Raw genomic sequence first — 16,701 nt, 5'->3', positions numbered from 1 at the left:
AAAAAACTCTGGACATTGGATGCAATTAAAATGAATTTCATTTTAAGAAAACTTGATTTAATCATGTTGAACTGGTGTACATAATTAAATAACGTAGATCCAACAATTTTTTTAGAAAAATAATTTTAAGAAAACTTAATTCAATCTTGTGCAACTGGAGATTTTTTCCAGTGTAGAGCATAGTTTGTGATGAGTACAGTGCAGTTGTAAATTATTGTTTAATAGGATATTAAAAGAAGACAGTTTGAAAAGATAAAAGAAATAAAGGCAAGCATTTAAATCCCTTTATGCAGAATTCATTTAGGTGGTAGTGGTACTATTTCCTTGATCCATGGAAGAAATGCAGAAATTTTTATATAAACATTAGGTTTATAAGGATCGTTGCAGTTGTTCATGTGTACGAAGGATGTAACGCCCACCGCAGTGTTGTTACAAATCAAAGGACCTCCTGAATCCCCCTGTTAAGAATTAAAAAAACATAGTTGCCACTAATCCCAATTTATGGCTTCACTCTAAAAAAACAAACGGTGCTATATAGCACCAAAACAATTGCTTTGGATCGTAACGATAGAAGAACCATTTTAGTGCCATATAGCACCGGTGAAGAACCAGTGAAGCACCAGTGAAGCACCAGTGAAGCACCAGTGTAGAACCATATAGGGGCCATATAGCACCACATATGGTTCTACATAGCACTATATGGTTCTACACAGGTGCTTCACTGGTGCTTCACTGGTGCTTCACTGGTTCTTCACCGGTGCTATATGGCACTAAAAATGGTTCTTCTATCGTTACGATCCAAAGCAACTGTTTTGGTGCTATATAGCACCGTTTGTTTTTTAGAGTGTTGAATAAAGCATACAGCTGTAAATCATTGTTTTACATACATCACACAATCCTCCACGACCATATACACACATCATCTGTGAAGCTTCATATTCCCATCCCCATCGAGCAGCACAGACTGTGTTATTCTTAATCTTCACGTTTGCCTTTCTGAGGGTTGGGCTTGCAGGACCACTATTCGCCACAAACCCCTAGCCTGCAACACGGCAATCAGTGTCCACTCTGATCTCCTTAGTATTCATTGGTATGGGAATTGTCTGGATGTTGTCGTTTATTTTGACTTTTTCATCCAGCTGTAATCCAACAACACATTCATCTCTTAGTAGACAGAAGTTAGATGAGATAGAACTACATGTGATCCCTTACGAAAGGAAAATATATTTACCAATATATTACTTGAAATATATTGTAACATATTGCAATATATTATTTTACTTTCCATTTTCCAATATATTATAAATTGGCAATACATGGAATAATATATTGATGGTACATATATTCTATATATGTGGAATATATTGCAGTATATTGCAAAATATACAAATTATTGCCACTTTCAATATATTATACATGGATATAATATATGTGTTTATATATTTAAAAATATATGCAATATTATATTTTGATTTATATGCGAAAATGTATTAACAATATATGTAGATATATAGTTTCACATATATGTTTACTATATGGTAGAATATATTTCAAATATATGTAAAATTATATGGAAATGTACATTAAATATATGTAGATATGTGTTCAATATATTGTGGAATACATTTTAAATATATGTAAAATAAGATGGGAAATATATGTGCATATATGGGAATGTGTATTAAAAATATATGTACAGATATAGTGTCACATGTATGTTTACTATATGGTAGAATATATTTCAAATATATGTACAACTATATGGAAATATATATGTAGATATGTGTTTGATATCTTGTGGAATATATTTAACATATATGTAAAATTAGATGGAAAATATGTGAAATATATGTGCATATATGGGAACATGTATTAACAATATATGTACAGATATAGTGTCACATGTATGTTTACTATATGGTAGAATATATTTCAAATATATGTACAACTATATGGAAATATATATGTAGATATGTGTTTGATATATTGTGGAATACATTTTGCATATATTTAAAATTAGATGGAAATATATGTACATATTTATTGTAAATGTATGCAAAATATGTGTACATATATGAGAACATGCACATACAATGTATGAATATATTTGGGATATATACAGTATATGTACATGAAACATCTAAAATATATAAATACTTAAATATGCAACCTGCAATATACAAACATTTACACCACATATTAACACAGACTGATGGGTAATCTATCAAAAGCCACCTTTATTTTCTTTTAATCATGCACAGATACTAAACCCAATTTGAGGTACAGAGCTCTATAGGCCTATTAAAACCACAAGAGGTTACATTACATAAATGTGTTGCATTGCATTTACATAAATTACATTTTAAAAGAGTGCCATTAAACAAAAAATATACAAAATATAAATTAAAGCAACTTAAATTACCAATGTCCATTTCAAAATTTCAGCAGTGCCATTGTACAATATAAAGACAATATCAATAAAGACAATATCAATAAACAAAATGCACAGACAATAATGAACAAATAAATAATAAACAAACTTTCAAGAAGTTTTGGGAACCGTGAAAAAGCAAAAAAAAAAAAAAAATTGCCAAAAGAACAGTCCATTATCCTGGTTAGGAGTCCACCTTGGATCTTCACTGATGTAAACCACGTACATACCCATGCTTTTGCTCTTCACCTGGTGTCTTAATGCCATTAGCTCGCAGATTCTACTGTTGATAGATTTTCTGACATCAGCTTCCTTGGCCTTATAGGAAACTGTTTTAAAACAGCATCTGTGGAGCAGAACAACAAGTTGTTCACAAAAATCTCTCAGAGATGCAATAACAACTGGAAAGCACCAGCTCTGAAAACTTATATACCTTTTAAAACTTGAAGTTTCCTTGGGTAGCCTGCTGACATCAGCCTTCTTCTTCTTGAGTTTTACTGGCAGTTGGCAAACAACTTTTAGTGGCATTACCGGCACCTACTGATTAGGAGTGTGGGTCAGGATCATAGGTCAGGACCTATCTATCAGCCTCCTTGTTGCTGGTGTCTGTTATGCATCCTGTCCTCTCTTCGCGCCTGAATCTCAGCTTCCTACTCGAGCATTTTATATATATATATATATATATATATATATATATATATATATATATATATATATATATAATATAGTGCCCTTTTTGTTCTTGATTGCAATATATTTTGTATCATATATAAATGTATGTTTCATGCATATATTGCAATATATCAAAGCATATAAAGACAAACTATTACATGTAAAAAATACAGTGCCCTTTTTGTTCTTGAATGCAATATATTTTGTCATATATATATATACATGTATGGTCTATGCATATATTGCAATATATCAAAGCATATAAAGACAAACTATTACATGTAAAAAATATAGTGCCCTTTTTGTTCTTGAATGCAATATATTTTGTCTCATATATACATGTATGGTCTATGCATATATTGCAATATATCAAAGCATATAAAGACAAACTATTACATGTAAAAATATAGTGCCCTTTTTGTTCTTGATTGCAATATATTTTGTATCACATATACATGTATGTTTCATGCATATATTTCAATATATTGGAAAATATAAATATTAAATCCTATATATGGGAATATGTTGCCTAATATATTACATGATATTTTCTAATATACTGCAATATATTTTTGTTTCGTAAGGGATAATATTGTAATTATGTATTGTGATGCTTGGATAGCAATATTGAGTGTAGTTTTTTACCTTCAGAATCATCAGGTCGGCTATGTCAGGTGTCTGTGGATCAGGGTCGTATTCTGGATGCTTGTTATAGGTACTCACACCAATGCGGACATGGTTTTCACTGCTGCTTGTTAAGTCATGTGCACCTACCACAACTGTCAGAATCTCAGTGCTGTGGAGAGAATTTAATCTTATTAAAAAATATATTCAACCTTTATTGGTTTATTTAAAAAGATCTTTTTTTCTATGATACAGAAGTCATGGTGAACTTTTTTCAGCAATGCAGGCTAAAGTCCCATAAACTAATAATGAGATAAGAAGCATCAAAATTTGATTTTAATCATTGATTTAAATCTTTGACATGATCTTACTCAGTCAATATTACAAGTATGAATGTTCTTTATATTAATTTATAGAAAACAGTAAATCACTAAAAATAACTTTTTTATATTTCATAATGTTTCTGAAATAAGTGTTTTAGATACGTTTTTTTATGAGAACATTTGAATATATCTGAGATTATAATTGCTAAATGAAACCTTACTCCTTTCTGCAGTGAGCAGCAGTCATGACAAACTGATCAGAAATGAGGAATCCTCCACATTCATGTTTCATATTCTTCTGAACAGAAACCATGTAAGGTCTGGAGTGAGGTCGTGCTTCAGAGCCATTCACTATACGCACCTTGACACTGGCTGAGAGAGAAACATCAGTCAACTCAGTATGAGAAACATCTGAATAATGCATCACCAAAGATGAATCAATATTATATTATATTATGACACTAATGTTTTATGATACTTTTAATAAAATGTTCAAGCAGTTTTAATTGTTTTAATTGGCGCTAGATAGCAGCTAAGTTATGCGCTATTTGTTGAGCTCAGCTCAGGCAATTGATACCACAACCTGAGACGACGACATCTTCTTTGTTTGTCAATGTTTTTCTGTTTACGTAGCAGCTAGTTAGCGGCAAGGGAAGGTGACACAAACGGTAATCGAGTGGTGTCTCATTTTTTAGACAAACGATCTGTCTTGCCCCTTCACTCGGTTTTGAGGGGCAAGGGGAAGACGAAGACAAAGGGGAAGGGATAAGACCGAGAAATAAGATTGGCCCTAAGTCTTGCTAATGGAAATGTGTTACACTTTATATACAGGTGCATTTTCTGAAGCTCATAATTATGTTAGTCTTGATTCATGTTAAAGTGAATGTTTATTGAATCTTACCAGTGAAGCTCAGGTTTGGCAGCAGAGAGCCCAACAGGAGCAGAGAGATGATGATGATCATGATGAAGATGAGATCTGACTGAGGAAACAATGTAATAAATACTGTAAGGGTGTCTGAGCTCCAAATTTGTGGTGTCTAAGTCCAGACACAGGATCATGTGTACTGTTGTTACTCTTATAAATTAATTTGAAAAACAACACAATCAGTGTTTAGTTTATGGGCCACTAAACTAAATGCTTTGTCCCAGAATACACACATCTCTGTTATTAATGCAAAAACACATTTTGTGTTACTTTTAACACAACTTGTGTTTTATTTGAAAACAAAATGACACATAGGGCCCTATTTTAACGATCTGAAATGCAAGTGCGAAGCGCAAAGCGCAAGTAAGTTTGTGGGCGGATCTTGGGCGCTGTTGCTATTTTCCCGGCGGGAGAATAACTCTTGCGCCAGGTGCAAATCAATAAGAGGTTGGTCTGAAGTAGGTTCATTATTCATAGGTGTGGTTTGGGCGTAACGTCAAATAAACCAATCAGAACGCTATCCAACATTCCCTTTAAACGCAAGGGCGCAAGTTCCATGGCGGGTTGCTATTATTATGACGGATTTACCAGGCGCAGGCCAGGAGCGGTTCACAGCCGAGGAGACCGACGTTCTTGTAAGAGCAGTCAAAGACAGAGAAGTTGTTTTGTATGGGGATATGACAAACCCGGCCAAATCAGCGTAGGTTAAACAGGCGTGAGAGGAAATAGCCACAATTGTCTCATCAGCTGGCATCCCCATCGTTGCGCCAAGCGCTACAATGATGTCAGGAGACGTGGGAATCCCAAGCTTGCCAGCATAAATTGGGCACGCCGTGTAAAGGGAGGTGGATCTGCCTCAGGACCTGACGCCAGCAGAGGACATCGCTGCGTCCACCCTCACCGCTGAAAGGGTTTGGGGGCTTTGAAATCGGACCCAAGAAACGCAAGCAAGGTCCAACCCCAAAGTAAACTTACAAATCAAGTTTATATACATTAAGGTTTATTTACATAAAATAAACGTAATACAGCCACACAACAAACTTATGAAAATATTTTAATCGTTATTTGCATGATAATTTTTTTAATGCAGCCACACAATAATTAAAAACTATCACCACAATGCTCACCACTATGATTCCCCTTATCTCGTGTATTAATATTTTTTATTGTAACAATTTATGATTTGCAAAAATAACTGTTGCATCTGTGTAGATTAGATAAGCAAAGTGTGTGCGCGTTGTGCACGCTATACATTATGGTCAAGCATGTGCTCTTAAAAAAGCATAATGAACAACGCGCAACGCGCCACTGACTTTAGACTAGTTTTTTTTTGGTCAGTGGCGCAATTGTTTTTTGAAACGGCAAAATAGCATCAGGGATGGTTTGCGCCGCAACACGCCTCCTTTTTTGCGCTGAACCGCCCAGGGAGCGCAAGTTCATTCCCTAGTTTGCCAACGTGCGTCTGTGGAGGGAAAAACCCGCTGTGCACCGGTGCAAAATACGAATGATACATGCGTCACTAACAAAGTCAATTGCGCTGGGTGCAAGATAGGGCCCATAATGTGTTAAAACCATAACACAAAAAATGTCAAAAATTAACACATTCTGTCTTAACCTCCTAAGACCCAAGCTTTAGTTGGTCTTTTTTCAGATTTCTTCCAGCTATTTTGAGGTTAGGAAGAATCAATAAATATAATAACAAAATATTTTTCTTTGAACATGAAGCTGTGTAATTGTCCACGTTTGTGTACAACAGGTTCCAGTTACACCAACTATTATGGTGCAAACAACAAAAAAATTGTATACAGGTCTTAGAAGGTTAAAGGGGATATTTCATGAAAATCAGACTTTTTTCATGTTTAATTGCTATAATCGGATCCCCAGTGGTTCTACCAACCCAGAAAACATGAAAAATAGCAACCCTGTAACTTTGTTTTGGTAAGGCTCTCTCTGCAAGCATGTGAATATAAAGGTCATTCGGATTTCGCTCCCCCCATGACATATTAAGGGGATCTTATTATAATGATACCGCCCCTCAATCTGCGCTATCCAATAATGACGCTGCCTCGCGAGTGCGAGAGTCAGAGAGAAAGAATGACTGACAGCACAACGCGTTTGTATTCCCTCAAACACAAACAGTAGCCTACAATCTTATAACTTGTAGTTTTAATGGTATTTCTAAAGGTTGAAAATGATGATTAATTGCAAGAGAGAGAGCGAGTGAGTGAGAGAGAGCGAGTGAGCGAACGAACGAGAGAGAGAGAGAGAGAGAGAGAGAGAGAGAGCGAGGGAGAGCAACATGACGGTTCACTTTCATCAATACAAGTATGTTGTTTAATATGTTCAGGGTTCTAAATTAACTTAATAAAAACTTACTAGCCAGTTTGGCCGGTGATGCATGAGGCATTGCATGCATGATACATAAAGCTCTGTTCTCGGTAATTTATCCCTCTGGCAGTACTTCCTACATTTCCCATGAACACTGTGCCGTAATTCTACATGATGATGTTTCATACGCCAATTGGCTGCGCGCAGTTTGCAGCGAAACCAGCGCGAGAAACCATGGAAACGAACTGAGCGTGTCCACTAGAAAACTAAAGGAAAAATGAGAACAAACAGGCAGAGCAGGGAGGATCATGGCCGGACTTACCGGCTTGATTGGGCTTGAGCCCAGGGGCCCCGGCCAATAGGGGCCTCCGTGCTTGCTTGCTTGTGTTCGTTTGATTTGTTCAGTCGTTTTAATTTTTTAATTTACAGCCTAAGAGCCTATTGGTTGGTGCGGAATTGTTTGGTGCTGCATTTAATTCATTAATATATATATGTAAGTCATCTAGGTGCTGATTATGACGCGCTGAGTTTACCGCTTTGGAAAACCATAGATTCTAGTCATGAATGAGCTTTACAGATAATGAGAAAGAGCAACGCGAAAATGAAGCGCTCAGTATGAAAAAGATTACTAGAATAGCCTATGGTCTTGTAACTCTGTTTTTTCTTGTTTGTTTGTAATCTAACGTGATACGCCGTTATACGCAATTTACCCACTAATGGTCAAGGATTTCCATATACCCATTTAAAAAAGCCTGAAAATACGTAACAGTGTGTGACAAACCTTTGACACTTTCATTCATAAATTGACATCTGAATCACTCACCATTCGCATGCTCCACTTGCTACTTTGGCGGCTTTAACCTCATATACAGTCGGCTATTTGGTATTTGGTGCATTTGACTTCATGCGGCACTGCGCGATCCAATCATCAAATGAAATCAAATTATCACGGCGCAAAAGTGACTGTAAAGCAGACGGGTGTATTCATGTTGTTCAACAAAAGCCAAAAGAATGACATCAGAGTACGGCGAGAGCAATTCGAGAAATCACACAGAGAAGTCTGCTTTCTAATCGCTCTCGCGGTACTTTGACATCACCAAGCGGTCTGCGTAGCGCCAAATGAAATCCAATCTGCTCGCAGTCTGCAGCTCACACAACACTAACCAAACAGTCCCTGTGGAGAAATAAACGAGTGAAGCAGAGCTACGACACATAACAAAATCCGGAGAGTTAACAACGCACATGATTATATCAACATTTAAATAATCAGTCCAGTTTATTACTTCATCTGGAGGTTAGGATTCACTAAATTATGGCCATGTTGATGTCCTTATGGTTTTTGATATAATCCACTAGCTAGCCTAACTTTCCTGTAGTTTCTCTTTCAGCATGTTTGCTAACAGAATCACAGTTTAAACTTCTGAAAAGTGTTCATTTTTATATCTACGTTCAAGGTTTTAATGTATTACGTTCATATCAGACGCAAAAATTAATTAATGATCATCTTCTCCACTTTGGTTTTTGGTGTCTAATATTACATGATGGTCTTGTCATAATTATTAAATTACATCCTAAAATCTTTTGTTTTTCATTGTTAAACACTGCACCACTTAGGCTATATGCACAAAATACACTTGTTGATTATGTTTATAACATTATATGGTGTGTAATAAGGTGAATGTTTATCAAGACATATCATTCTTTTCTTAAGCTAAGTCTTACCCAATGATTTTAAATGTTGTTATGGGGTATTTTTTAATGTGTATGATCAATTTGGATTTGTGACATCCCTAAAAATACATGATTTAATTTTAGACTGGGCTTATGTTCTGCTATAGAGACATAGGGGCAGTTTCCTAGACAGGTCTTATCCTAGTCCCAGACTAAAATGCATGTTTGACGCACACCAGTAATGTTTTTTGTAAGGTTTGTTTGTAAAAACTACGTGAATGCCCTAATATAACCTAGCAATAGGCCTAGTGCTGGATTAATCTAAACCCTGTCGGGAAACCTAAAATATAGTTTATATTTTTTATTTTAGGTTGTTTACTGTATGTGTGCACTCTCAGAAGATAATTTACACAAGCTGTCACTGGGGTGGTACCCTTTCAAGTAGTACACCTTTGTACCTAAAGAGTGCATATAATGGGTACAAATGTACCTATATCTGTACCTAAATGGTCAATATTAGGAGCCATTTAAAGGGTACCATCCCAGTGACAGCTTTTGTTCTGATAGTGTAGGGCCCAAAATGTATTCAAGCCCAAGGGCCTCCACCCTGTTAAGTCCTGCCCTGGGGAGGATAGACTAAAGACAGAAGTGTCGCCAGACCCCCCAGAAGTTTAAATTTTAGCAGTTAACTAGTGTATTCCTTTACAAAGATATAGCGGCAAAAATAAAATGTGCAATATAGTTAACCAATTTACGCTTGTTAAAGCGAAAAAGCAGTCGCACTGACTTGTGCACGCATGTAACCATGTCCACGCGCGTCTTTGCGTTCATCCGCGCGCGCAACTGCATCCAAAAGGTGACGCCACGCGAGTGAGTAATTATGAAAACATGACGAGAACTAAGTTTCTAAATAATAATGATAATCTTATTTTGACTCGATCATTATTGGCAAAGCAGAGAAAGAGAAGCAGAAAGGAGAGATGATGAGTTTAAGGGAGGTTAGACAAACTACATCCTCACCCTGTCAGGTATCAAACATTAGAGGAAAAATTTCAGGAAAGCCTATTGTCAAGATTGTTGCTGAGAAAATCAACAGATGTATGTGTTATACTGTTCTGTATTTTCAGATATAACATTAATATTTAGTTTACTAATATTCTCTAGGACACTACATAAACAGTTAGAAGTGACTGAGATTATTTAGTATAGCAGTCATAAAAAGACTGGTTTCTTAAAATTTTATTGAATACTGTCATTATTTTCAGACATTTTATGCCATTTATGCCTCCAAACATGTTAATAATGTTAGGTATGATGAACATTATACTTAAATATTTTAAAATAATGATTTATCTTTCACAGCACCTGTAGCACTGTAGAATAGTGGGTTAAGCAAAGGACATTGTATAGAAGTGTTGCACACTTCTTGCACACAGCAGGCTTTCCAAAAAAATCAGCAAAAAATGGGGGGCCTGTGCCCCAGTAGAGCTTTATGTCTATCGACAGAGAAATGAAGAAAGCTTATATTTGATCACAAAAATGTTGTCATGTTTTGTCAGGACTGTCGCATGTACGCTAAAGAAAAAACTAATCGTTGCATTCAGTGGCACTCATAATTTCTCTTATTTTCACTGGAAAAAATTTGGCTAGTGGAAATGCTGATTGGCTGGTAACTTTAGAAAGTTACCAGCCACATTGGCTGGTGGTCAAAAAAGTTAATTTAGAACCCTGAATATGTTTCTCTGAAGTTTATATGAATGAACACGAGGATTAATGCCCTGCACGAGACAGAGTGAGAGAACAACGCGTATTCACTATCATACACAATAAGCATAAATATGTTGTTTAATGTTTCTCTGAAGTTTCAAAAGAATACGAGGAGTTACAAGATAGAGAGTGAGAGACTGACAGAAACGCGAATGTGTTCAATATGTACACAATAAACTTAAACATGTCATTTGATCTGTTTCTCTAAAGTTTAAGCATTAAACGTGTTGTATTACAGATCATTTAAATGTGCTCGAGTGGTTTGGTCAAAAAGTAAACTTCTGAGTGTTTGTGGAAGTGGATTTTATTGTAACATGTTTAAAACACTGGCAGCATGAGTCTTTATTTTTATTCCACAATGTTCCCCATCTGCTGATAAACATGTATTTAGTATGCATAAAACAGATGATTGACTTTTTAAACTTGTTCAAATATATAATGCTGAACATCGCTTACTAACTTCTTTCGTGAGAGAATCTCCCTCTTGATGCTCTTCCCTACAGCGCGAGTGCTTGAAACTCCGCCCACCTGAGCAGCTCATTTGGATTTAAAGGGATACACACAAAAATGGTGCATTTTTGCTCAGACACATAAAGTTCCTATTTAACATGCCACAATAAATTACCAGGTAATTATTACCTATATGGTATTTTGAGCTAAAACTTCATATATGTACTCTGGGGACATCAAAGATTTATTTAATATCTTAAAAACGTCTTGTGGAATGTCCCCTTTAAAGTGAATTTCATAGCTTTCTTTTTGTTGTAATTCACACTTTTACCTGAAGAGGAAACTAAAACCAACTCTTAATATTTACATGCCATGTAAGTTTAGGCCAAACATTGTTTGTAAATTTATATTGTACACTCTTTAAACGGTTGTATTAAAATAACACATTTTGTTAAACGTGTTGTCCTTAAATAGACGCAAAATGTTTTATTATATCTTGTCTGTCCCTTTTATTTTTTTTTTAACCCAAAATGACATATAATGTGTTCAAATAACCAGTGCTGGGCAAGCTACTTGGAAAATGTAGTGAGCTAAGCTACCAGTTACTTCACATTAAATGAAGCTTCACTACACTGAAGCAACCCCCCTGGAAAATGTAGCAAGCTAAGCAACATCAATAGTAGATTGCTACATCCAAGCTACTTTTTTATTTTTAACCAGTTTTATTATGTAATTATTTATTCAGTTTCAATTTATCATTTTGGTAATTATAGGCAATCCAAGCATAATGTAGGCCTAGGTACTTCACATTTTGGGGCTGTTTGCTGGACTTATCCTACTCCCAGAACAAAATGCATGTTTGAGCTGCCTTTATTCAAAAACACCTGGCCCTGACATATCTTAACACAAGGGTCTCCAACGTGGGCCCGCAGGCAGCAGGTAGACTGCACAGAGTCTGTGAGGTGCCCGCCAAAGTAGCCTACATTCTATTAATAGTTTCAATTGCAATATTTATTACATGTTTTTATATTAGCTTGGCTTGGTGACATAACCTAGTCAGAGGTAGAGCACGAGACTTCACAGAATGCGAGTGGTAATGTTTTGTATGAATGAAGGCTGCACAACTCGAAAATACGGAACAAACGACGTCCTGTGTTGATTCAAATGATGCGCTTATTCTCAAATTCAGGACGACTTCAGAAATGTTTGGAAAATTGCAGCTTGTGTCAGGGCTGGACTGGGACAAAAATTCGGCCCTGGCATTTTGTCCCAAACCGGCCCACACTACACTGCAAAAAATTATTTAAGAAAAAAATTTCTTAGTATTTTTGTCTTGTTTTCAGTAAAAATATCTAAAAATTCAAAAATTAAGATGCTTTTTCTTGATGAACAAAACGACCCAAGAAAATAAGTCTAGTTTTTAGACCAAAAATATCAAATTTAAGTGATTTTGTGCATAAAACAAGCAAAAAAATCTGCCAAGCAAAAATTTCTTGAACATTTTTCTTAAACACTAAATGCAAGAAAAATTTGCTTACCCCATTGGCAGATTTTTTTGCTTGTTTTATGCACAAAATCACTTAAATTTAAAAATGTTGGTCTAAAAACTAGACTTATTTTCTTGGGTAATTTTGCTAATCAAGAAAAAGCATCTTATTTTAAGAATGTTTAGATATTTTTACTGAAAACAAGACAAAAATACTAAGAATTTTTTTTCTTGAAAATCATTTTTTGCAGTGTATAATTACAAATACCACCCATCTTTGCACGCCTTTAAATATGTATAGCAATAGCAACTCCAATTCCATAAAAGCACTAAACCCAATTAATAGCAGGTAGAAAAGAGTGAGAGTTGACACAACAAACACATCTAGAATGTGTTATTTATTAATGCAATAAAACTGTATAATCCACACTTATGAATCCTAAAACAAGCTTCATGCAATTGGCAAAATTTGCCATTGAATTGCTGACTTATTACAAAATACAAGTGCTGCTTACAATAATATTGAAAACTGATTATTACTTCCAGTACTTACAGGAAAGTATTCACTACATTCACTGAACTAAACTAGTGTGATTACAGTAATAGAGATTTTTAACATTATCTGTCAAGTGTGTTGTTATACAATAAACATATATTTTTCTGTAAGCAGATCTCCTGGATTGTTTGATTTTGCTTGAAGAGAAATTATAAGTTTTGAAACAGACAATCAACGAAAAATCTAAGAATCAGATACACTCGTAGCGACAGAGCAAAGAGTGCAATTATTTTATTGCAGCTTTATCACCATATTTTGTGTTTTTGAATCAGTTTAATCAAGGGGTATCCATCTAAACTTGTGTTTTGAAAGCAGTTCTGCTTACCGCAGGCATTACACTCACTTCTCCCTCGTCTCTCTCCCTCTCCTCACTGACCCTTGCGTGCTGGTGCTTCCAGTGCTACCGCCGCCGCCACCATCATCATCACCAGCGACGCGAGTTGAAGGTCCTGCTGCCGCAGAAAACATTTGTGTTTTGTAACACATTTTGCCGCGTCTGCCTGAAGAGCCTGCTTCTTTTTGTCGCGCAGTTTTTCTGCGCCTCCCTTGCGTTTTTTCTCTCTCTCTGTTTTGACACGTGAACTGACCGACGATGCACGCTCGCTTGCACAGAGACCAAAGCGGTGATTGGGCCAGCTTAATGACATTCCAAAAAAATAACCAATGGGCTGCTGCCTAAATGTGAGTGGGCCAATCTATCTACGAAAAGAAATGATGATGACTGTGCTGGTCAGTCATTGGGCCAGCTTAATGTCGTTTAAAAAAAATAACCAATGGGCTGCTGCTTAAATGTCAGTGGGCCGGTCTGTCTAGAAAAAAAAGACGCTAACTGGGCTGCTCAGACAAAGATAGTATAAGATGTACGTACGCCCAAAAAGTACGTCGGCCCACCGGGAAACTGCCCGGTTTGCCAGATGGCCAGTCCGCCCCTGCATCAGACAAAGATACTAATATGTATTATGTTGTACTCTCCGAATATGATGATTTAGATTGCAATGCATCCTGGAAACAGTAGTCAGTTAACAGCAACTGCGTTCAATCCGCTTTATGAAAAGGACTACCTTTCCCATAATGGCACAGCTTTAAAGAGGACCCGGAAGTCGCATGAAATTCAAACTGCCACACTTGACGAAGTTTGATCTTCGTTTGTCTTTATATAATATTCTGTATGGTAAGTTAAGATACTTTTCTTTTTAAACCTACTTAGATTTTACTTTTTTTTCTTCAGCGAGTTACATGAATGTTTTTTCTGTTTATTTGCTATTCTTTTATGTGATTTTTTTTATTTCTATGTTAGGCTGTAAGTGCTAGTATTATATTCTTATTTGCCATTTAAAGTATAACGATAAACATGCAGGCTTACAAAACAATATGCATAAAGAGGATGTTAAAGAAATCTATAAGATGTTCGATCTTTACAAAATTAATTAATGCTCAGACCACAAATAAGCCAACCGAAGATCATATGTTTTGTTTACAAAACAAAAAATATTTTTGAAAATGCTTTTGTAAAGAAATTTAATACCTAAGAGTAATACATTTGTGTTTGTCTTACTTTTTCTTTTACTTTTTTACAATTAAAATAAAATCATGTTTGTGTTTGGTTTGCAGAAGTCATGTACCACACTTCGTCAAACCTGAAGAAGTGTTTCTTCCTGCAATCTGGGTAAAGAATGATGTAAGTTTAATACACTTTACTTAAAAACTTAACAGTCATGTTCATTATTTATCTTTGTGCAATTTGATTTAAATTACAATATTGAATGTATTGAATTTGTTAAGTTTTGTATGGGATAATTTCTTGTATGGGTTAATTTGCCTAATATTAGTATTAGATACAAAAGCACAAGTGTTTTGGCTTAAAAGTGACAGCATGTTTTAAAAATGTTTCAGGTACTGTAGCTTGCATTGTTTGAAGTAGTAAAGAATAATGGCAAATAATGAAGCAGGCGATAAAAAATACTTGACCAAGAAGTTTTGGAGTTTAACATTTTTGTAGTTTGTAATTGCTTTTTCTTTAAGTTGGTAATTTGAAAATCTTCCTGGAAGTCTGAAATCTTCCAACATATTTTTTCACATCTCGAATTTGAATGTTAAAAATCTTAGTTCTTGGACTTGTGATGTTTTATACTATGTGTTTTTGCCCTTACTTATGCATTTTATGTAAATGCATTTTTTAACTGTATTTGTATTTGTATGCTCTTATTCTGCAGGCTCCAGACCTGGAGATTGAAGTTCCTAAAAGTTGATGTTTATCAAGCTTGTGACCTTATTGCATGGTGTGTTTTTTTTTCACATTTGTATATCTAATACACATTTGCACATCTGTAAACATAAATTTTACATTTCGTGGGTTATTTTTTTATTTAATTCAACCACTTGTTAAATATTGGTTTCTGTTATTACATTTTATGCACTTCAACTGTAAATGTTTTGTTTTAATTGCATTTTTATTGTTTTAAACAATTTAATTAATATGGGTTTTTGTTAGCTTTTATGGTATTCTTGTATTTTTTGGCTATTTATTTGTAGCTTTTTTATTATCATTCTGTTTATTTGCCAGATTTTGACATTCTATTTATTTTTCCTGTAATCCCACTTCGATTATTTTCTGTGTTTTTCAATTATACATTTCTGTCAGTTCTTGTTTATAGTGATGTGTTGTAAGTTTTGCTGTTTACCAGTTGCCATGTTCCTTGTGTAACCCTGATGTATAAATTTGTTATTTTCTTTATTTACTGAGGGTGAATGTATTATAAAATGTTTTATTTTCTATGTATTTTGAAACTGGATTTTGTTTAAAATGTATTGTTTTTGTTTACTTTGCTATATTATAGTTTGGTTGATTTGTACATGAGAAAAACGTGTCTAACATCAGTTTGGGTGTCATTTGATGTTCATTGGACAAAAAGGTGATTGACATGTTTTTGAGCCAATCAGATGGTCGGAAGGGAGGGTTCGTTTGGAGGATGCTCAGAGAGAGTTCGAGAGATAAGAGAGGAGAGACGATAGAAAGTTACCGAGAGGAAAGACGTGATATATAGTGATTTGTTTGTGTTTAAAATGTGAATCTTGCTGTAAACAGAAGTACTGCTCGAATTTCTACATTAAGGAGGTGGAACATTTTACTTCGTACTGTTTCAAGTAAGTTTGCAGTCTCTGCATGTTTGGCTCGGTCAGAGTTGAACGCGGTGCACTTCGGCATAACTTACGGTATTATTGTGACTGAAACTGCTGTTGTCATCTGCTTTAACCGAGCGGATTTTCAAGACAATTACGCGGACTTTCGTTTCTCGGGATAGGGATGTCAGTGGGCATCGTCTGGTAACTTTATTAGCATCTGGTGCTTAAACAGCCATCGAACCTGTTGCACACTGAGACATCGCCACGCACGTGACACTGAGGACCATTTCAGTGTGATGAACGTGAATGTGTTTCAACGCACACTAGCTTCCAGATTGAGGTAAA

At 35.4% G+C, this 16,701-nt stretch overlaps 1 pseudogene; it reads right to left on the bottom strand.

The window, feature by feature from the left end:
• Positions 1-296: 296 nt before the first annotated feature.
• LOC135721211 (mast cell protease 4-like) lies at positions 297-5,024 on the bottom strand (annotated as a pseudogene).
• Between the last annotated feature and the right edge of the window lie 11,677 nt (positions 5,025-16,701).

Source organism: Paramisgurnus dabryanus, chromosome 24, assembly GCF_030506205.2.
Source record: "Paramisgurnus dabryanus chromosome 24, PD_genome_1.1, whole genome shotgun sequence".
NCBI lineage: Eukaryota > Metazoa > Chordata > Actinopteri > Cypriniformes > Cobitidae > Paramisgurnus > Paramisgurnus dabryanus.
The sequence above is the reverse complement of the archived record's forward strand: the minus strand, read 5'-3'. Positions and strand labels throughout refer to the sequence as shown.